At 49.2% G+C, this 22,518-nt stretch overlaps 1 protein-coding gene across 4 annotated transcripts in view; it reads right to left on the reverse strand.

Moving 5' to 3' along the window:
• Sema5b (semaphorin 5B) overlaps positions 1 to 22,185 on the reverse strand; it is a 119,040-nt gene extending 96,855 nt beyond the window's left edge. The window contains exon 1 of one of the 4 annotated variants that reach the window (XM_040750862.1): positions 21,890 to 22,185. The gene's annotated coding sequence lies outside the window, so the exon portion shown is untranslated. The remainder of the gene's footprint in view (positions 1 to 21,889) is intronic. The other 3 variants (XM_040750860.1, XM_040750859.1, XM_040750861.1) reach the window with 3 other exon arrangements.
• Between the last annotated feature and the right edge of the window lie 333 nt (positions 22,186 to 22,518).

The following is a 22,518-nucleotide window of genomic DNA, read 5'->3' on the forward strand; positions in this document are numbered from 1 at the left end:
CTGGGATCGGAAAGTATCTATCTTTAAACAAAGGGAAGTCCTGGGCTCTTTGTTGAGCATCCTAGGCTTGGAAATCCAGGGATGCCCGACCATACTCAGAACAGTTCCCTGTAAGACTCTGCCCCTCCCCCACAGGCTCTCAGCACAGAAACACTGCCTCTCAGGATGAAAAGGGCAGCTGCTCAGAGCCACAAACAAGCCCTCCCACGACAGCCCAGCCGCAGCTGCATTTCCAGATATCCCCGCCTCTCCCTGCATCCCAGGGCCTGAACTATAATGGAATAATTGGAGTACGATATAAAAGAGAACTTCCCACCCAGAGGAGCGTGAGGAATGAGAGGCCGGTAATTTTTAGACATAAAAGAACACTCCTACAATGTCACCCTTGCCCTCTAAGCATGGGACAAATTGGCAAACCAGTACACCCACTTGGGCACATCTCTCCCAACGTCTAATACACATATGCTTACACACACACACACACACACACACACACACACACACACACACACACACACCGTCCTCTTGCCCCCTTCCTTCCCATCTTCTACTCTTGGAAGGGCCCTCCACGTAGCCTTCTGGAGCATCTCTGCCATAGGCAAGTCCTCCCTCCCTTCGATGAGACGCCATGTGGCAGAGCCAGAACCTCTCTTTGGGCAACCCCCACTCTAGTTCAAGCAAGTGGCATCTGCTAAACACTTCTCCATCCAAACTTGGACTCCTCCTTCATAGACGGCAAATCAAGTCCAACCCTCCGCCACCAATGCCCAGTCCAGGTAGGCAGCTGATTAGGGAAAGACTCAGGCCATGTACAAGCCTCTCCCAAGTGTAGCATTCAGAATGCTCCTGTGTGTATTAACTATCCAGCTCACTGATGAGGAAGGGTAAAGCTGATTCAAAAGGTTCTAAAGACTGATTTTTATTTTTGGTCTGGACAAAAGTATGCAGACATTAATATGAGGCAGAGATCGAACTGGCCAGCATGCTTCAGGGCAGCGAAATCATGATGCATGAGTTATCTTTCCTTTGGCATAGAAACTGTCCATGTCTCTATTGGGGGAAACACACTCATATGCTTTGAGCCTCAAAAATTACCAACCTATAAGCCAGCGTCTCACTTCATAAGGTCTGGGCCTAATCAGTAACAAACTGAGTATCCAAGGAGCATTCCTCTCAAATTAAATAAATGCTGGGTGGGCCTGGGCGTGCTAGACACACAGTCATCATCCTTTTGCCTCACTCCCAAGCACTGGCTATTTTTTTCTCAACCCCTTGTCTTTACCCTCAAGGTGCTTTCAATACGTGGGGTGAGGCAAGCCTGAATTTTTTTATATGATAGAATTAAGCAACTTCCTCCCAACTTTGACCCTTTTGTTAGATGTGACAATTGAGCAGAATGTATCCTTATCATTCGAGATGCACATTGAAATACCTAGAGACAAAATTTCCTGATATCTGAAATTTGCTTTAAAATATGCCAGAGAGGGGCTGGAGAGATCGAGGCATCTGCCACCAAGCTTCACCAACTGGGTTCAGTCCCCTGGGACCTCCGGGGTGTAAGGAGAGGAACAATTCCCACAGGTTGTCTCCTCATCTCCACTCCTGAGCTACGGCACACGTGCACACACATACACACAACAAGCACACAACTGTAATGTTAAAACCTTTCTAAAAGATGATGGGGAAACACACACTGGGGAAAAGAGAGGAAATGGGCCCGATAAGGGTTGAAGCAGAGTGAACTTTATATTCAAATTTCCTTCTGTGCTTTCACGCTAATGGCCAAGCCAAGACATCCTATCATGTGTTTATGAACGCCTCGCACACTGACAGGAATTACGGGGTTCATCATATGATTTATTGAGTTCACTGCTAATTTGGTCTTCCCTGCTCAGAAAACAAGCTCCATGGGGCAGAGCCTCTTGCCATCCTCCCTCCCCGCACTGGGCGAGCACTGATTCCTGTGAGTGCACAGTTGGTGTCTGACTGCACCCCACATAAAAGGGTCACTGTATCCGCCCTGACTGGGAACCACAGGGAAGGGGAAACCCAAAGCAGGGGTGGTCTATGAAGACAAGGTGTAAAGGACACCAGGAAGGACTGGGTTTTCCTTCCTTTCTTTTTGATGCTAGGACTCGAACCCAGGGCCTCTCAGGCGTTGAGCACCAACTTCTACCTTGCACTAGGAACGGGTTTTAGCAGTGCGGCCTCTGAGCAGTTAAGGAAGTTGCTTAATTCTATCATATAAAAAAATTCAGGCTTGCCTCACACCAGGCCTTGGAAAACCTGGCAGATGCTGGGTGGTGGTGGCACACACCTTTAATGCCAGTACTTGAGAGGCAGAGGCCGGCGGATCTCAGTGAGTTTGAGGCCAGCTTGGTTTACAAAGCGAGTTCCAGGACAGCCTGGACTGTTACACAGAGAAACCCTGTCTTTAAAAACCAAAAAAGAAGGAAGGCAAGAAAGAAAACCTGGCAGACAAAAGAAGAGCAGGGGAAGGCAGGCTTGTGGAGAAGGGCCAGCAGGGTCTGGCTAGAGGTAGGAGAGAATGGTGGTTATTCAAGCAGCAGAATGTGGTGGGAGTCTCCCTTGGGTCCTCATTTCATATTCCAGGATGGGGGCCCAGACTTCAGCAGGAATTGGGGGGACTACAGTTGCTCAGGGTTGGATGTCATCAACAACAGTCACTAGGATAGCACCTTAGGCCCCTTGCAGATGTGCCTTTGATGTAGCTCCGGCTGCTGGGCAGGAGGGAACATGAGCTAGCCTGCTTCATCAATGCCACACAGTTTCCCTGAGCCAGTGGGCCTGTGACAGGGCCATTGCTTTGCGGGCAGAGCTGCTGGCGGGAAACCAAGGCTCAGCAGTTCAGCTGGAGATGAAAGGGCATTTTTGGCTGACCCCTATCAAGTGCACCCACACTTACTGCTCCACTCCCTGGGGAGCAGGGTCAGAGACTCTGCTACTTCCCTCCCCACTTCCTCACCCTTGACTTAAGTGGTGTGTTAAAGGGATAGGAAGAGTCTGTATTCTTTCTGCAGGTTCCAATTACCAGCTTCCCTCAAAGACGGTATGCCTAAGTGAGCAGTGCAAAAGGTGTTCCCTCAAACCTCGCACCACCAGTCCCAACTCTGCAGTTAGAGATTTGCTGTCTCCTTGACATATTTGTGAGCAGGAGCAGGAGGACAGTGGAGAGGGTAGGGAAAGAGGAGGGGAAGGAGGAAGAGAGAGGGAGAGAGAAAGGGCGAGAGGGAGAGAGGGAGAGGGAGGGAGGGAGGGAGAGAGAGAAAGAGAGTCTGTCTCTGTGTGTGTGTGTGTGTGTGTGTGTGTGTGTGTGTGTGTGTGTGTGTGTTCCACGGCTGCCCCACAAAGGACAGGACAGAGTCCTGGGTTTCCTCCCCTGCCTCCTGGTACTGAGAATCACGAAGTTGAATCTGGGGTGGCAGCACAGGCCTTTAAGAGACAGAGTCAGGTGGATGTATGAGAGTTTGAGGCTAGTCTGGTCTACATAGTGAGTTCTAGAGCAGCCAGGGCCATGTAGAGAGATCATTTCTCAAAACAGAAAGATATAGAGAGAAAGAATCACAAAGTGACCTAAGGGCCTGGAGGATGCAGGGCCTCTACCCCTAGGCCTGCGCTGGAAATATAAAATCAGGGGCCCCTGGGAGGAAAGGATGCTTTGCAAATATACTGAAAGGTTCAGGGGAGTGGGGCTGGGTGCTTATGGCCTCAGCACTGACAGTTCAGCAGAGGGACCCAGGACGCTTTGCCTAGCAGTGGGTTGGGGAAAGGGCCATTGAGACTAGAGCTGCACGTACTCAACCCTCCTCTCCAGAGTCAGGCAGTCCTGTGGCATGTGCGTGCTCCAGACAACATCTGGCTAATGAAAGAGCGGGAAATGTGCACCAGGCATTGGAGGAGGACTTGGAGAAGGGAGGCCTGGGGTCTTCAGTAAACAATGACATATGGAGCACTGTGCTGGCTGAGAGCTGTCAGATCCCTACAGCCAACCACCGTCCTGGGCATCAGCGTCTGCCTCTTCCCCAAGTGGGCCCCTTCACATCCGCGGGGTGTTGGAGGCTGCAGTGACGATATAGATATGTGGCCACTTCTCCACATTTCCACCCTCTGCCCCAACACACCTGACTGAGGTCAAAGACCCTGGTTCTGACTACTCATTCTGAGACGTAAATACTACCAGCAAACAAGGAAAATGCTGGGAGCACACAGGCTGTCTCGGCAAATCCTGAGAATACCGTGGCCTCCCCACACCAGCTTCTGGCAGTGTCCGCTGTCACTCAGCTAGGACTAACTTGTTCCTGAAGCCAAAGTCACAGCTCGCATGGCCCTGATGAAAGCCACTGTGTCTCCATATAGCATCTCCTCAGCCTGCACTCGGTGTGATCCCATGTCTCCTGAGCCCTAGGAGCCACCAGGTCCCCGAAAAGATTTCCAGCCACACTATAATCACTTCACGGGGTTTAAATTTAAGACCAGCTGGAATTTTGACAAAAGCCCCAACAGAACAAGCACCCAAAGAGAACCAAATAGTTTACCTGGTGCCTCAAAGAATGGCACACAAGCCACCTAGCAATCTAAAGCCCACGCCCCATTCACCTTCACGTCATCTTAAAGGAGCCCCACTAAAACTCCTCACCAGCACTCTTAGCTAGGGTTACCATTGCTGAGATGACCAAAGCAACTTGGGAGGAAAGGGTTTACTCAGCTCACACTTCCACACCAGTGTTCATCATCAAAGGACGTCAGGACAGGAACTCCAGCAAGGTAGGAACCTGGAGGCAGGAGCTGATGCAGAGGCTGCAGAAGGATACTGTTTACTGGCTTGCTCCTCATGGCGTACTCACCCTGCTTTCTTATAGAACCCAGGACCAGCATCCCAGAGGTAGCACCACCCACAACAGGCTGGCCCCTCCCCATTAATCACTAATTAAGAAAATGCCGTAAAGGCTTACCTATAGCCTTATCTTCTGCAAGCATTTTCTCAATTAAGGCTCTCTCCTCTCTGATGACTCTAGCTTGTGTCAGGTTCACATAAAACTGGCCAGCACATGAGCCTCAACGCTGAACCCTAAACAAATACCGGGTATGAACTGAGTTGAGTGTCTAGGTTGAACAGCCACGAGACTATCACTGAAGCCAGGATTTCCTTGATGGGGACACACAGTCTGTTTTAGGATCCTCTTGTCTAGTGGATAGCCTCAAATGTCAATCTTGAACACAAATAAAAGGTGGGTGTTAGAAAGCCCTGACATGTAACTGAAGCTCCCTCCTTGTCCTCACCTCTCAGTGAGGGGAGAGAGGGATCCAAGGAGGCAGAGTAGAATCCAGGGTCAGTTACTTAAATACTGGGCCTTGGTTTTCTCATCTGTAAGATAGGGGAGCTCCTGCGGGATGGTCCCCTGGAGGTTAGGGTACATGCAGTTATCTAACAGAATACCTGGTGTACAAAGCCATCTAAAATTGTAACCCTCACCCAGCCACATATGAGCAAGCTCAGACTGCTGCCGGCTCACTGACCAGATCTCCTGTGGGTATAGAAAGAGTAGAGAATTTCCTTAGGGAACAGAGGTCTCCGTAGGACATTAGACTACCTGGGAATCAGTTCTGGAGCTGAGAGAGAGGAGACAGAGGTGAAAGACAAGAGCAGGAGAGAAAAGGTCTCTGCTGGCTGAGCAAACATTTCCAGCGATGAAAGGGCAGAGTGGTTTCTGTGAGAGTCCATCCCCTCCCAAGACACAGAATGACCTAGACAATTCCCTAGTCTCCCTGATTCCCAGTAACACATCCTCATTGAAAAACACTGCATCCGTTGAATACTTCTCTCCCTGTCCAGTGGGCTCTCATTCTCTTCTCCATCACAAGAGCATGGCTCTGCTCCGTTTGTTACCTCATTCCAACCTCACTCACCAGGAGACTATGGCCTGTCCCTTCCTCCTGAGGAGCCAGCAACCAGAGGAAAACACCAGCTTAGGTTCACTGTGGCCTGGTCATGGGATGCCAGGCAATCTTTTTTAAAGGTATCCGTGTGTATGTGTATGTCCATGTATGTGCACATTCATGTGTATGTGTGCACAGATATGAAGACCAGAAGGCAACCCCAAGTGTTATTCCCAAAGAAAGTGTCTACCTTTTTGAGGCAGGGTTGCTCATTAGCCTTGAGCTCACCAGTTAAGTTAGACTGGCTGGCAATCAAGGCCCAGAGAGCTTCCCAGAGTGGGTATTACAAGTGCATACCACCATACCACCATGCCAGGCATTGTTATCGGGTTCTAGGGATGGAACTCAGACAATACTGACTGTCTGTCCTCTCCTTCCTCCCGGTTTTTCCTCTCTCTCGGGCCTTTAGGAGGAGTTGAAGTTAGTTCACAGTAGATTCTCACACTAGGCAGCTTTTATTTGGGAATTGAAGTCTCAGCAGAATTAGTTCTTGTAGCTGGAGGCATTTATCTACCCTAAAGCGACCTCTCCCTTCTCCCTCTGTGCCCCCCTTCCACTGCCCACCCCATTTCCCTCCTATTAGGACCCATGGATGTGGCCATGGCACCAAACCACCAACAGGAAGCTTCAGTCGCCATTAGGAAGGACTTTCCTGCGGATGACCAGGGTAGGAAAGTCACCAGCATGTCCCCTCCATCTCTACCCCACTTCAGACCCAGGCCTGCCCTCTCAAGGGAAAGAGTTTCTGAAATGGAAAGGTTCCAGACATTTAGCCCAGTATGACAATCTCTGAGTAATCCCCTCTCACAGCAGGACAGGGAAGTGAAGTGTAATTAAAGCCACGGGTTAATTAGTAGTGGCAGCCATCTATTAGGAACACCAGAATAGTCTGTGTGGCCTCAAAGCCTCCCTCAAGCATACTGAAGAGTGGGGGAGGATGGGTCAGAGTGAGGGGGCCTGGTCCTTAGAGAGGAGCTTCAAGCCCAACTCCAAGAAGGAGATAGTCTGAGGATTTGTTTCAATACAGAATCTTGTAGGTGGAACCGAGGAGGCAGGTGACATGGTGGATGACAGAGAAAGGAAGCAGAAAAGCACATCAATCAAAACCAAAAGAGGAGAGAGCTGGAGGCAGCCAGGGCTCACAGCTCGGGAGCCTGGTGCTCCGCCACCGACGGCTTAACATCTCCCTGGCTTAGCGTGCCTCAGTAGCCCCATCTATGAGATGGGGTAATAAAACCACATCTACCCTTTAAAATACAGACAGCTTTTAAAGAAATGTGCTTCATTCGGTACAGGCCCTCAGAAAACTAGGAAGCCCTCACACTGTGCACCCCTTCTGGGATCTGTGCAGTCCTCTCAGAATCACGATTTCTCTGTCAGTGGCCTCAAGGCAGGCACAGCAGGCACCCAGTGGCTCACACTGGACCCTGCTTTACCAGACCCTGCTTTCCGGGCCTCCCTTCCCCAGTCATGCTAGACTACAGTTCCCTCCAGCACACTGCAGAAACACCGGTTTATTTCGCAGAGATTCACCAGGCCATCTTGCAAGTGACCCGCTTTACAAAAAGGAACATATTTCCCACAGCAACCCTGAAGCAAGCAAGCATCATGGCCATTTTGCAGGCGAGAAAACCGAGTCTATGGGAAGAGAAATGATTTGACTTAAATCACCCCAGGGGTAAATGGCTGAGTGGGGATTCAAACCTGGGATCACATGGCTGCTGGCTCTTTCTGCCACTCCAGCTTCTAGTCTCGCCTCCTCAGAAGAACATGAGACCTTCACACTAGCACCCCTCCCTGTCCCAACCTTGGTAGGCGACCAACCTTCATAAAGTCAGGCAGCAGGAACAACCTGAAGGGAAGCTAGGAGCGAGTCACAAAGGGGAACTAAGATGGCAGCAGCAGGTCCAGCAGCTTCTCTGTCAGGCCCTAAGTTATCCTTGCTTCCTCTCATCTGTGAGGATAGGAGACTCCCCAGGAAGGAGACCAAGAGAACAGTTCAGGCACAGAAGGCTACCAGAGGCTGGCAGGAATGCCAGAGCCGGGAGCTGCTCTGAATGCAGGCAAGCCACTTGGCCACTGGAAGAGGGAACATGTAAACAAGGTTCGAAACAGCTGTGGGGGGTCTTACAGGAGTCCTGATGGGATCTTGGCAAACCCCAGGGGTGCATGGGGGCTCTGACAGGCCCCTGCAGCCCTCATTTCCAGACCGGTCTGTGGTTGTTTTTGAAAACCACAGAGTAGCAAAGTCGATGTGCTGCCTGAGAAAAATTCCTGTGGAGACTGTTAATGGAGGGTGGTGGGCACTTGGACAGGACACTGAGATCACAGGCAGACAGCTGGGGAGCTGTAATAAAGTCCTGTCAGGCAGAGCTCATCTCTTCCATTGACGGGGTCACCATGCTGCAGACGAGGGAAATGGGGTTTACTCACAGCGCTGAAACATCTGAGCTCTTTACAAAATTCTGTGTGCAAGCTAGACAAGGAAGCTGGAAGGTGGGAAGTCAGCAGAATGTGTCCCTGCTGCACGACTGTACCCTGGGAGTGCTTCCCAGTCGGCCTTGGAAGGAAGGCGGAGGCCTGCTGTAGGGCTCCAGCCTACTTCAATGTCTTATCAGTCTCTTGGATCAGCACACAGGAAGCACCACAAGCCAGGAGCAACAGCAGAAATACTGGATGCCAAAAGCAGGGCCTGCAAGATCCCAATCAGCTGGAGAGATAGATGCAACTTAGCTAGAGAAAATGAATTAGGGAAAAAACGAAAGTCCCAACCAGGACACCAAAAAGCTACAGCACACTCATAAGGGGGAATCATATCCCCCAAAAAATCATATGCCAATATTTTAGTCCCCTAATATCTCAGAAAGTAACTTTGTTTGGAAATAGGATTATTGCAGATTGAATTAGATGGAGTCATACCAAAAATCATGAACCCCTCACCCCATATGAATAGTGTCCTTATAAGAAGAGAGGAAATCTGGAGACAGATGCATACAAGTGGAGATGAAGTCAGAAATAGATTAAATCTGTAAGTGAAGAAACACCCAAGACTGCCAATCAATACCACAAGCACCAGTAAAATCTCCATCATATCCCTTGGAGGAAACCAACCCCACCCACATTGGACCTCCAGCTTCTCAGCCTGTGAGACAGCACATATCTGCTGCATGGTCCACCCTGCTGATGGTACTTTGTTTTGGTAGGCCTAGCAAACTCCTGAAGCACAAAGACAAAATCTGGAAGATGGAGCTGTAACAGCTTTTGTTAAAGGGGCCTGGAAGTGTTTGATGGTTGACTGTAAGACTAATCATAACCCAGCAGTGCTGTGCGGCTGCCCAGGCATCCAGGTCAAAACTGAAGCTACCTTAATGGAAGGCATGGTACCCGGACTGGCCAGCGCCTTCCCCCGCCCCCCCCCCCAGGGCCATGCTTGAGTCTCACAACCTTGTTTTGGGGGATCTCAGAGTCCTGGTCCCAGATATAGAGGCATCAGAGGATTAAGGCAGTTTGGAAGAGATGAGACGCAGAGGAGAGATCTGAGCTTGCTAGGAGCAAGCTCATGAAGATGGCATTGCTGCTCACAGGGAGGGAAACAGACAAGAATTTTCCACTAGGCATATGGCAAATAAATACAAAATAAACCAAATACCTTGTACCTATTAGGAGAAATGAGCTTTCCATTTCTGAAAGACTCAAGATTCACACCTTTTGATAACTTCAAGAAGGGGCCATTCACATTCGTGCCTCGCATGCCACCAGTATAGGCTTTTACCTATTTAAACTTAGAGGCCACCATGACATAGACGTTTGGCCCTCAAGACGTTTCCTAGTTGGCTTTAGCAGATTAAACTGTGTACTAAGGGCACAAAGTCAAGACTCAGAAGAGATTTGGTGAGACTAGGAGGAAGCTGCTTGTGCTCTCAGGGGAACAAGAATGAGAAGAATGTAGCCCTGGCTCTCTCTATTCAGAGTTGGGAGTTGGTACTTTAGAGTCAATTGAGAGGCTGTGGATAGAGTTCTGTGGTAGAGCACTTGCCTAATGTGCCCAAGGCCCAGCATCTTGAAGTAAACAGAAGTTAATTAATCCAACTTGAGGGAGCCCCACACTAGTGTGGGCTGTGTGGGGAGTAGGGGAGCCCCAGGCTTCTCTTTGCAGGCCTCCAGGATCACACTCATCAGGATGGGCAGTTATGATGCCAGTGGGGAGAAACCCTTTCATCACTATCTTACTCTAATGATGAGCGTCCACAAGAGCCACAGACAGAGTTCGGATCTGCAGTGTCCCCAAGAGGCCCATGCAACAGAGTCTTGTTTCCCTGCATGGTACTACTGACAAGTGATGGAACCTTTAAAAGATGGAGCTTAGGTCTTTGAACCACTGGGGGTGTGCTCATGAAAGGGACTGTGGAACCCTGGCCTCTTCCTTTTTCCTTTCTCGTGTCCTGGCTGTCAGGTGAAAGGTTTTGTCTTATACTGCTGCTGCCAAAGTATATTGTCTTGCTGTAGGCTCAAAAGCAATGGTTCAACCAATCGTGGGCTGAAACCTCAGCAACAGTGAACCAAAACAGACCTTTGTCTTTAAAGATGATTATCTCGGGTATTATAAGTAGTGGGAAGCTGACTACATCCTGTCACCTTCCATTAAACCCATATTCCTTAATTACACAATGCAGGACAGGGGAGGGAGCTCAGAAAGGGGAAAGAATCTGTATAAAATCCACCACCAAAAGCAGTCACCCTGATGGGGTTGGAGAGATGACTCAGGGGCTAAGAGCACTGGCTACTCTTCCAGAAGACCTGAGTTCAATTCCTAGCATCTACATGGCAGCTCACAACTGTCTGTAACTCTAGTTCCAGGAGATCCAACACTCTTACACAGATATACATGCAAGCAAAACACCAATAAAATAAATTAAAAATTGTCACCCTGCATTTGAACCCGAGTCTGCTTCATCCTCCAGTTCACCCAAGGCTCTCCCCAGCTTCTCTGACAACCAGTTGTAGGAGGAGTTCCAAGTAAGTGTCACAAGCATCCAGCAACAGAAGGAGCATGATCTGAAACAGTGCCTCCAACCCCAGCAAGAAGTATAATGTCTTAGGGACTTAATGAGCTAGGCGACAGAAACCGCTGGTTTAGTAGGTGCCAGGTGCCATTCATCTGACAAGTTCAAGATGGTGCAGCTGCTGTTGCTGACCAGGGAACTCATCTTGAGAAACACTGCTTTCCAGTAGCAGAAGGGAATTGGGTGCTCCAGCCTGGGGCTGGGCCATCATCTGTCTCCTGGATGGGAGTTTTCCAGGCACCTATCTGGTGCCCTATGAAAATCACAACTTCTAGGAGTTTCCACTCCAGAGGCCTCTGCAGCCAGACTTTCTTTAGGCCGCCAACTCCCAAATAATGACACAGAGACTTCTTATTAAGTATGAAAGTTTGGGCTCAGCTTAGCTTGTTCCCAACTAGCTCTTAAAACTTAAATTAATGCATTTATATTAATCTACATTCCGCCACGTGGCTCATTACCTCTCCACAGTACCATATGTCTGACTTCCTCCCTGTTTAGCCAGCAAATGCCCCTTCTCAAAGATTCTTCCCTGAGTTCCTCCCTCTCCCTGGAAGTCCCACCTATCCTCCCCTGCCTAGCTATTGACCATTTAACTCTTTATTAAGCCCATCAGAAGGTGTCCTAGGCAGGCAAGGAAGGACAGGGGCACATCTTCACACAGTGAGATCAAATATCCCCAAACAGTTCTCTGCTTCACCTGTTGCTTCTGTGGTCAGCTACTGTGACTGTGACCGCAGGCATTTTCCCCCTCTGAACATAGTAGCTGCTTTCACTGGTGCATCCATGGCTGAGTGTTCTAATACCCTCCTCATGCCAAGTGATTTCCACTGACAACCCTTGAGTTGGTTGAGGCCTCCTTGAGTATCCATGTCCAGAAATGAGCCCAGATGACCAGGGAGAACACACAATGGGTCTTGCCTCTCTTTGAGCCATTGAAGATGGTGGTGCTTTGAGCGACCTCATCACCTTGTGGCATTCCTTTGAAGTCTGTACAGCATCAAACCCCTCAGATCTGTTTCTCGGGCTCTCGGCCAAATCAGGTCTGCCCGCACTCCCAGCCCCCTCAAGAACTTCAGTAATTAATTTCTGTGATCTAAATGCGACTTTCCATCTGCCCCTGTTAAATTTCATTCTGTTAGTTTAAACCCAGCATTCCAGTCTGTTGAGATCATTTTTGAATCTTTATTCTGTCTTTTATAGAAGCTGCCCATTATGGCCTTGTCATCAACAAATTTGATAAGCTCAATTACTCCAGTCATATCCAAGTCCTGGATAAAAATGGGAAGCTTCATTTTTCTGGGAGCTCACTTGCCACTAAGCAGCTTCCCTTTTGGAATCCTCAATCATAAGATCATTCTTCCCCAAATCAGTTCTCCTACAACCTAAGAAAGGTCTCAGGACATGTCGTTTCTTTCTTTGGACATCATACCCACCAGCTGATGTGTTCTCTTTCACCTGAGTATTGTGTCACATTTCCACCTGGTTCTTGGTCATAGCCAGAATCAGAATGGACAGGCTTGGTTACCACTTCTCAGCCTTCTCAACAATGACATGCCATAGAGGTAAGAATGCAAAAATATACCCAACCTTGTACTTAAAGCAATATCTGACTTCCAACAAAATGAGACTTGGTCTCCTCCATAATACCAGCATTTTATAATCCATCCTGAGAAAGTGACAGCCCACTCCTCCCAACTTTCTAGGGAAGCTGTAACAGAGATGTGTCATACTTGGACCTTCTTAGCAGCAAGGTATGCTGGGATCTTGGTAGCTGGTTGGTGAGGAGGTAAGGAGTGTTTCTGGTTGCAGACTATTTGGGGAAAGGGAGCAAGGACATAATCAAAGAAGTAAACAGGAAGGGAGTGGGGATATACACCTGTAATCCTAGCACTGGGGAGGCAGAACCAAGAGGATCAGAAGTTCAAGGTCAGGCTGAGATGGTGAGACTATCTCAAAAGCACACAAATAAATAAATAAAAATGTCTAAATAACACGTCTACTCTCCTGCTGTTCCTATGTGAGCAGCTTCCACTCTTCTGCTAGAGAAAGACACAATGTATACCCACAGGATGCTGGCGGAACATTTGCTGTTGCTATCACAAGCCAAAAGTTACTAAAAAGACTGAAGAAATGTATATGCAGTCATTAAGCACGAAGAGTCTGGATTTAAATCCCAGTTTAATGGCTATGTAACCTTGGGCAAATTGTTTTATCTTCCAAGGTTTCAATTTCCTCATGTGGAAAGTGGAGATAAAAATAATATCTGTACATAAGGCACATGAGCATGAAAAGAGACAATGCATCTAAAATGTGTAGCACACTACCTGGTACACAGGAACAGCGGGATAAATAATAGTGGCTATTACAGAATAAGTGCTTCAGGGCTCTGAGTGCAAAGAGCTCAAGGGTCGGATGTGGAAGAGCAAAGGGCTGAGGAGGTGAAAGGTCAGAGGTAGAAAACACTGAGTGGTCATGTGAAGGCCAAGGCAGCATTGTCTGAAATTGATCTGAGGGCGAACCTAGAAGAATCCAGCAGTCAAAAGATTTTGATCCCACGTCAGGAAAGGCAAAGCAGTCACTCTTGCAGCCCCAGAATTCACTGAAAAACTTTGCTGTTTTGCTCTCAATTCAAGAACTTATTACTGCTATAGGAAATCAGTCAGAAATGGTCTTAATGGACCATGTTAAAAAGAAGCATAAATATTCCACTTCAGGAAATCTGTTCTGAAGAAATAATCATCAATAGTCGAAAGATTTATGTCTAAGGATGTTCACTGCAGCATTATTTATAACGGTGAAAAATGGCTTACAGTCTAAATGTCCAACCACAAAGCATTTGCTAAATAAATTATGGTGCATCCATATGATGGGATACAGGCAGCCATTAAGAAGTCCATTTTAGAGAAACACTTAAGAGTTGGGAAAATTATCACAATATGCTGTTAAGTGAAAAGAGCTGGATGCAAAATATCCCAGACATATGACCACAAATGAGTACAAACCTCTCAGAAAATATGCTGAAGTGTTAAATAGACAAGTTATTTTTATAAATGCTTTTCAAGAAAAAAATGGCCCAAAATTATATTAGGAAGAGTTCCCATAGTCTGTAATAAAAAGTCATTAAATACAGAACACAGGAACAGAGAGAGCAGTGGCTGTGATCTGAATGCCAGGAGCTGGTACTAATGAAAACGGAGCGGACTGAGGGCTAAGAGATGCTGCATACCATTGGCATGAGGCCAGGTGGAATCTAGGAAAGATTTAGGTCAATGGCTCCCAACCAGGGCTTCATATGGGACACACACACACACACACACACACACACACACACACAAGTGCCCATGCTCTACCTTCAGGAATTCTAATTTAATTAAGGTCTAGGATAGGACAGTCATGTACAATTATCATATTCATATATGTGGTCGAATATATATAAAATTCAAATTCTGGGTTTTTTTTTTGAGACAAGGTTTCTCTGTGTAGCTTTGTAGACCAGGCTGGCCTCGAACGCACAGAGATCCACCTGCCTCTGCCTCCCAAGTGCTGGAATTAAAGGCGTGTGCCCCCACTGTTGGGCTTTGTTTTACTTTTTGAGACCCGGGCTCACCATGTAGCCTTGGCTGGTCTATAATCAGTTATGTAGACAGGAGACAAGGCTGACCCTTGAACTCAGAGATCCACCTGTTTCTATCTCCCTAGTGTTGGGATTAAAGCATGTGCTACCATGCCCAGTTAAATTTTTATTTTACTCTGTGTGTGTGTGTGTGTGTGTGTGTGTGTGTGTGTGTGTGTGTGTGTGTGTTTGGGAGAGAGGGAGAGAGAGACAGAGAGAGAGTGTGTGTGTATGTGTGTGTGTGTGTGTGTGTGAGAGAGAGAGAGAGAGAGAGAGAGAGAGAGAGAGAGAGAGAGAGAGAGAGAGAGAGAGAATGTGTGTGTAGGTCAGAGGACAACTTCCAGGAGTCGGTTATCTGCATCTACCACTGCATAGCATACTGAAAGCTAGCTGGCCCATGAACTTCCAGGTGATTCTCCTGTCTCCAGCTCCCATCTTGCAGTAAGAGTGCAGGGATTAAAGATACACCTCACAGCCACTGGATTTTTATATTGATTCTGGGGATTGAATTCAGAAGGTTATGTCAGTCTGTGACATAAACATTCTTGCCCAGCGAGCCATCTTCCTACCCCCCGTGAATATCTAAAGCTCTCCAGGTGACTCTCACAGGAACTGGTGAGTTCAGCACTGACCTGGACCAAGCCACTGGTCCCAGTATGCAGTGGACCAAACCAGTGCTCCCAGTATGCGGTAGTATACAGCCTTCTCTCCACTGGACCCAGAACACCAAGTCTCTTGAGAGCTACAACCTAAGCACCTGCCTTATGCAAGAAAATTGCCTTCAGCCTTGGGGGCCTTTAGCAGAGGCAGGCGCTCATTAGGGCTTGGCCTGTTTGGAGACTTTTGCTCAAGGACACTGCAGTGTAGTTACAGATTCCTGATGAGATCCGGTGTACCAACTGACTCCAAAAACAAACTACAAGTTGTACAAAAGCTAGAAGGAAGATAAGTTGCCAGGATTCTGGGACATCTACCGGAATTTGGTCCCAATGGTATTTTCCTCTTCTGCCCTGCTTTTGGACGGAAACATACTCCGGCTAGTCAACAGAGCGAATGTGTGGTCCCTGAAAGTAGTCTGCTTTAGGCGGATGAGGCCTCTTGGAGGCTCCTTGTTTCTTCTAGGTGCCTTGGAGAAAGAGAAGAAGGGACAGGTTGCTAGAAACAAAGGTTGGCACTAAATGATAAGATCTCCCAGCTTCTCACTCCAGATATAGAATTACTGAAGACACCCAAAGAAGAGGAAGAGGCCCCTGGTGGTGCTTTGCACACAGTATCCATCCATCCCTGAATAATCAAGAGCCAACTGCAGCTCTTTTGTTCTCCCTGCAGCTGGGATCCTGAAGGGCCCTCAGGATAGTCGCTACACCAGTAAGGAGGGGGCTCTGGCTCAGGTAGACCAGCTGGGTTGGCAAGGGGAGAAGGGCCTCAGTTGCCACCCCACAAGTAGTTTCCTCGAAGTTGTCCCTTTGGCGGCCTCATGTCAATTCTAGGGGAGGAAGGCTCTACAAATAATAAATCTGCAAACACATAATAGTGGTCAAAACCATAGTGCGTAGCTGTGACTACACATGTGTTCATCACACACACACCCCACATGCATACCTCAACAACGCATTCACTTCCGTAGGACCTCAGGCTTAGGCTGAGGTGAAAAGGAAAGAGTGCTTGCTTTCTGAGAAGGTAGAGATTAGCAGTCAGGTGAGTTGCCAACTGGTGGGTCGGAAACTGGCCTAAAGCTAAACATTCCCCCCCAAAGAACTCATAAGAGTCAAGGCAGGCCCCTGGGAAGTCAAAATGCAACCGCAGCCTCTGTTCAAAATTGGTGACTTGAGTGCCAAAGACAGCCTTGGGGCTCACCTTCCTTTTTCTAGATGAGGAATCTGATAGTTTAACAGACAAGTCAGAGAGCACCCTCAATACTAACCAAGCCCCTCACTACTTGAAACCTATCTCTTCTCATTTGATCCTCCCGGGATGCGCAGAACAGATGGTTACTAGCTATTCTCCAAGAACCAACCTTTCCCATCACAAAAGATGTGAGCCAGCCAGAGAGGTTGCTGGTTCAAATGCAAAGATATTCTGATACTATCGACAAGGCTTCAAATTCAAGCGAGTTCTATGTGTGAGTCTGATTAAGTCGTCCTTATTAAAGACCGATCAATGAGGCAGTTTCATGGTGGGACTCAGCATATGCAGCACTGAAACCTCCCATGCCCTCTGGGAAGGCCAGGTAAACTCCTCACCCCCTACCCCCAGGTTTCAAGCCAGACAGTGGAGAATGAGACAAGGACCAACTGTCAGGACTCAACTCAAGGTCAAATTCTCCCAAGCTGTCCCTGGCCCTGGGTCCCTCCTCCTTTTTCCAGGACACCCAGCAGCAAAGTGGACAGAAAATTATCATCTTTTTTCCCCCACTCAAGTCATCAACTCTAATAATTTCTTGTCAGTGAGCTCCCTGCTCCTGTCAAGATTAAAGTGTTCTTTCTGCGAGGTCTGGCTTGCATCTCTCAGCTCAGGAAAGCAAAGACACCAAAGCAGAAGGGGAGGGGAGGGGAGGGGAGGGGAGGGGAGGGGAGGGGAGGGAAATAGCAGAGCCACAGGACACACAGATCTTTCTCTCCACCTCCTTTCAGAGCTCTGCTTACTGTTGGAACTTCTCTAGCTGCCACTTTCTAGCATACAAGCCGGTTGAAGGAAGTGTTCCTCAGAAGGAACCCTTGGGAGAAATCTGTCAGATGCAGAAAATGACACATACAAAGATCCTCAGCTAAGCAGATGTCATCAAACCAAAGCCACAGAGAGGGAGGTTTGGAAAGAGTAGCCTTATGCCTCTAAAAAAGGTGTTGCCCATATAAGCTACAAAAAGAGAGCTCTACACTGTCAATTCAATAAAATTATCTTAGCCAAGACACTCACTTTGGGATCTTGTCATACGTTTAACCAAGCTAGTTAAGCGGTGTCAGAAATGTGAGACCATTCTAAGTGATGATTGAACTCAAAAGCAGAACTACGAATTCAAAGAAAACTCCTTCTATGGAAGTACCTACCATGCACACAAACATCCCACATGTCGTAGAGAAATGGAGACACTATCAGAAGGCTGGTTAAGGCAGAGATGTTGCCAGGACAAGGGACATTAAAACCCTGAGGCATAAATTACCAACCAATATCCCCTTCCAATAGCTGTCATTCCCTGAGGCCTGGCTTTGCCTTTTGTCCATACCCTAGGAAGAAGGGAGCTGTCCAGCCACATGACAAATTAAGAAAAATCTGAAGTCACTAGAAGGGACTGCAGTATCAGCAAGGAAGTCTTCTCAGTTGAAACCCTAGACTCCCAAATCCTTTGGACAAGTTGACATTAGATGTCAGGTCACCTAGACAAATGTACAGGGGGAAAACACAGACAGTAAATTCTAACACAGACATAGAGGCAATGTTGGTAATTGGGTCCTCCAGGGGATGCTGATTCACACCCACAAGGACATCCAAAGAGGAGACTTGTTTACTATTGTATCTACAGCTCCTAGCACAGTGCCTGGCGCAGAGCAGGAGGTTGCTAATCAGGAAAATGGAATGTATTGTCTCTGTTGGTCAGCATTTGAGGATCATGAGACACATCTGGCTACTGGGACAGGCATGAGTGGCAGATATTAGGCTTTAGACCTGAGGTCCTTTGAGGCAGTACAGAAGGTGGTATGTACTTCTGATCACAAACTTTGATCTTTCATCTTTTATGTCCATTCTAGCACTTTAGACATCAGGGAAAACAGTAGTTGACTGTAGCATCTAATTGAGCCCCTATGAAATATGGGAAATTGATTGACTGTAGTATCTAATTGAGCCCCTATGGGATATAGAAGGGGAACCAACCCAAGGATAGGAGCATTGTGGTCAAAGTTCCAAAGAACTTCTTTCCAAATCCACACACTCCACACAGCAATCTTCCTTCAACCTTGTTAGGTTGGCTTTCTACAAATGGCTAGCATTCCTCCCCCTGCTTCTTCTAGGGACTTCTTTCCCTCTTTAAAAACCATATTCAAGGCTCGAGAGTTTCTGGATATTCCTTAGGATTTCTGAAGAACTAACGTGATTTCCAGTCTTCCTTCATTCAACTTCTGAAGGTTTTTCCATATTAGAGGAAAAAGAAAGCCATAAAATCTCCCCCAGTTTGCATGCACACAGTTAAAGTGGGGAGATGGACAGGAGGCTTGAGTGCCAGCCTCAGCTCCATATCTGGAACCTTGTGTCAGAACCCCTAACCTAAGAATTATTTCTCAGAAGAGTGGTAATAGGCCCTGAGAGTGAGAGAAAGCTGGGATCCAAGATGGTAAAGGTAGGGAAGGGCTGAGGAATATTCCAGTAGATCCCCAAGGTACAGAAATATAGTAGCATGCCCCCAGTAGAGAATCTGTCTTAGAATCTCGAAATTTTGTCCTATAGAAATAGGGACTCAGATAGCTCCAAAGCTGAAAGTTGGATGTGTTTGGACCATTTCATTCAAACAGTTTGACTTTAAATACCCAGTTATCCTTAGACCAATTCACTCCAGTCACCTTCCAAATCATGTTGTTACCTGCCTTACATTCTGTAGGGTCTGAGTTTCTGACCTCCCAACACCAACAGTCTCTAAGCTCTCTCTCATCTTGAACCTTGGTAAGAAGTGACTGATGAAGCCAGTCATGGTGACTCATATCTGTAATCCCAACAATCAGGAAGCTGAGGCAGGAGGAGTGTCAAGAGTTTGCAGTTTGTGATTGCCTAGGTTACTAAGATCTTGTCTGGAGGAGCAGGGGGAGGGGAGCATTGCTGGGGAGATGTCTAGGTGGTTAAGGGCACTTGTTGCTCTTGCAGAAAACCTGAATTCAATACCAACATCCTCATGGTGGCTCTCAATCCTAATTCCAGGGGATCCAACAGGCACACACAAGGTACACATACATGTATGAAGGTAAAACACCCATGCAAATAAAGTAAAATAAATCTAAAAGAAAATTTAAACCTAGCCAAATAATCAAAAGAAGCAATAAATGGAAGGGCTTTCTGGCCAGGGTTCTTCTAATCCCAATGAGAAGGAGGAATCAGATGGCCCCTCAGTTTGTCTACTGTTTAGTCAGGCTCTTGAAATAATGGAACTCCTGCTCTCAGGCCCTTACCCTGTAGGATCCTTCTTACAAACAGGCAGCTAGTGAGGAAGGGTCCCAGTCCTCTTCCACCTGAGTCACCAAGCTAGTCTTCTCTTAGGAAGACTGAGCACCAAGCCTCATTGTGCAGAAATTCTGTGCCTCATGGTTTGTTTGTTTTAATCAGCACCTAGTTTCCAGTGCTGCACACAGGCCCACACTGATGGAGACATAGAGATGGGAGATCTGCCTGCCATTGCTTCCCAAACTGGTAGCTGGTGATAAGCAGAAAGGACACACACACACACACAGACACAGACACAGACACACACACACACACCACACACACCTGGTACACATACCTTTCTTGACTTGTTACAGTACAGGTGTTCTTTCCTCCTCTAAAGCCCAGAAGGTCAGAAGGTTCTCGGTGCTCAGAAATGATGCCCCCCCCTTTACTCTCATTTTTATCCCTCCTCCCCCTGCGCTGGGAAGAAGCTTGATTGGAGACAAGGTGGTTTCTTTCCAAGCCTTTTACTTTGCTGTAACCTCCCCCCCACGACACCCCACACACTGGTACTGACGAGGTCCCATTCTGAAGCCTGAGTTCTCCTCTGCCCCTTCCTCAAGGTCGTGGGCTCCGGAAAGATGAGAAGCCACTTATAAATGCCAAGGAAAAAGGAAAGGAGGGTTAGAAGACTGGAAGGGGATGGGCTAAAAGATAAAAGACAAGGGGGCAATGAGGATGGGTAAGATGGTAGAACAAAATGAGGTCCAAGTTGGCACACGGTGGGGGTGGGCAATGGGAGAGCTGAGAAGGGTGGAAGGAGGTTGAATTTGCTAAAGGATGGAGGAAACAGATCGGAGTTGGGACCAGAGAAGGTAGGATCATGTAGGTTCTAGACACAGGTAAACTTCAATCATCCCAGTCCTATTTGGTTGATCAAGAACGCGCGGCCCATGAAGGTGGGCTGCCCAGACGGAGCTCTGCGGGTTCTCTTTCTCTCCCACTTTAAACCGGGAGAGGACCGCAGACCTGGGGGCAAGATCCGGAGGCCACCGCTCTGGATCCAAACGCAAGGCCCACTCCGTCTGGCGCAAGAGGGACGAAACGACTTAGAACCAGGCCTGGGTAAGGGGACCGGGAGGGGTGAGATCGGCGCTTCAGGTGGTCGTCTGGTTCTTTAAAGTTTGAGGCAGGCAACGGGAACTCACAGCGTCAGGACGATCCTCTCCAGCCTTGCTTTCTTTCTCCGCGGGTACTACTGCTACTTCTGTCTCCGCTCCGCCCGACTCGGGTTCCCGTATCCCCTTTCCAGTCCGCATCCCTCGCTGTGCCCAAGCGCCCCCCGCTCCCTCCCTCCGCGCTGGATCTCCCGCACGACGTGAGCGGAAAGTGAATGGGCAGCCCCAATCACAAAGACAAATTACCATGAGAAAAATAAATCAGGAAATCGCCCCCTCTAGTACCGGGTTCCCGCCGCCGCACCCACTTCACTGGCCGAGGCAGGAGCGAGGGGCCCGGGCTGCTCCATCCAGGGCCTTGGAGGACAGAGTCTGAGCTACGTAGGGCCCAGTCAAGCCTGGGGTATCTTATGGGGGCGTGGGGACGGGGGGTGCTAGGAAGAATTCGGTGAGGGCCGAATTAGTGGCGGCGGCGCAGGGACGTCCCTGCGCGGGAGATTTCACACTCTGAGCCGGCCACGCGTTCCCACGCGCCTCGCCTCCCTCTCTCTCCGTCTGCCAGGTTTACTCGCCCGCCCTCAGCTGAGCCTCCATCTCGGCCCAGTCTCCGCGCCCTGTCCCGCTCTCTCGCCGGTGCCCCCTCCTCCAGGCCCGGGCTCTGGGTCTCCGCCACGGTTGCAGCCCAGACGCGCGGATCGCAGCCCAATGGAGCCAGAACCCGGAGCAGACGGATGGCAGGAGCGCAGCAGCACCGAAGGCGTCCCAGCTGAGGTGGCCCCGGACAGCGTTAAAGCCCAGGGACCCGCTCTCCTGCCCCATGCAGCCTCTCCAACCTGCCTCCAACTTACCAGCGCCCCGGACTCCCACCCCTCTACCCACCCGAGTTGCTGAAGTTTGCAACTCGCAGCCCCAGCCGGCGACGGAAAAGCGCCGGGAGCTCCCGGACTCACCTCCCGGCAGCACGCGCAGGTGCCGGATTCCCCGCGGCCCTGGGCTCCGGGCGGTGCAGACCACGGTGACGAAACCGAGCCCTGGCGGCCCGTCTGGGAATGGGGTGGCCGAACAGGAAGGATCCCGGCTATGGGTTCAGCGCTCCGTTGCAGTCCCCGACTCCGGTCGGGCCCGCTGCGCTCCGGCCGCTCCAACAGCCGCTGGATGCGCGGCCGACCCGCCGGGCTCGGCGGAGCTGGGCTCCAGCACCAACCCCCGCGCTCCAACTAGCTCCAGACCCCGCGCGCTGGAGAGAGCGGGGAGGAGGAGAGCGAGGGAGCAGAGGGGAGGGGGAAGCGGTGGGGGAGGAGTTGGGAGTCAGCGGAGAGAAGGAGGGGAGCTGGAGAGAAAAGGAGGAGGGGGATGGAGAGGACCTGCTACTGCTAGCGCTTCACCCTCCAGCCCCGAGGAGCTCGGGAGAGCGCGAGGGGGCGCCCTGCATCCCCATTTCCCCCCATAGCAGGGCTCCGGCCCTAGGCCTGCATGCTACCGGTAAGGGTGGACAGAAGCTGCCTCTGTCCTAGGTCTCAGAGTCTTTGCCATCTTTTTTCAGGTCCCACCTTCCCGTGCTTTGCCACCCCCATCTCAA

The sequence above is a fragment of the Mesocricetus auratus genome, unplaced genomic scaffold, assembly GCF_017639785.1.
Source record: "Mesocricetus auratus isolate SY011 unplaced genomic scaffold, BCM_Maur_2.0 Super-Scaffold_100008, whole genome shotgun sequence".
Classification (NCBI taxonomy): domain Eukaryota; kingdom Metazoa; phylum Chordata; class Mammalia; order Rodentia; family Cricetidae; genus Mesocricetus; species Mesocricetus auratus.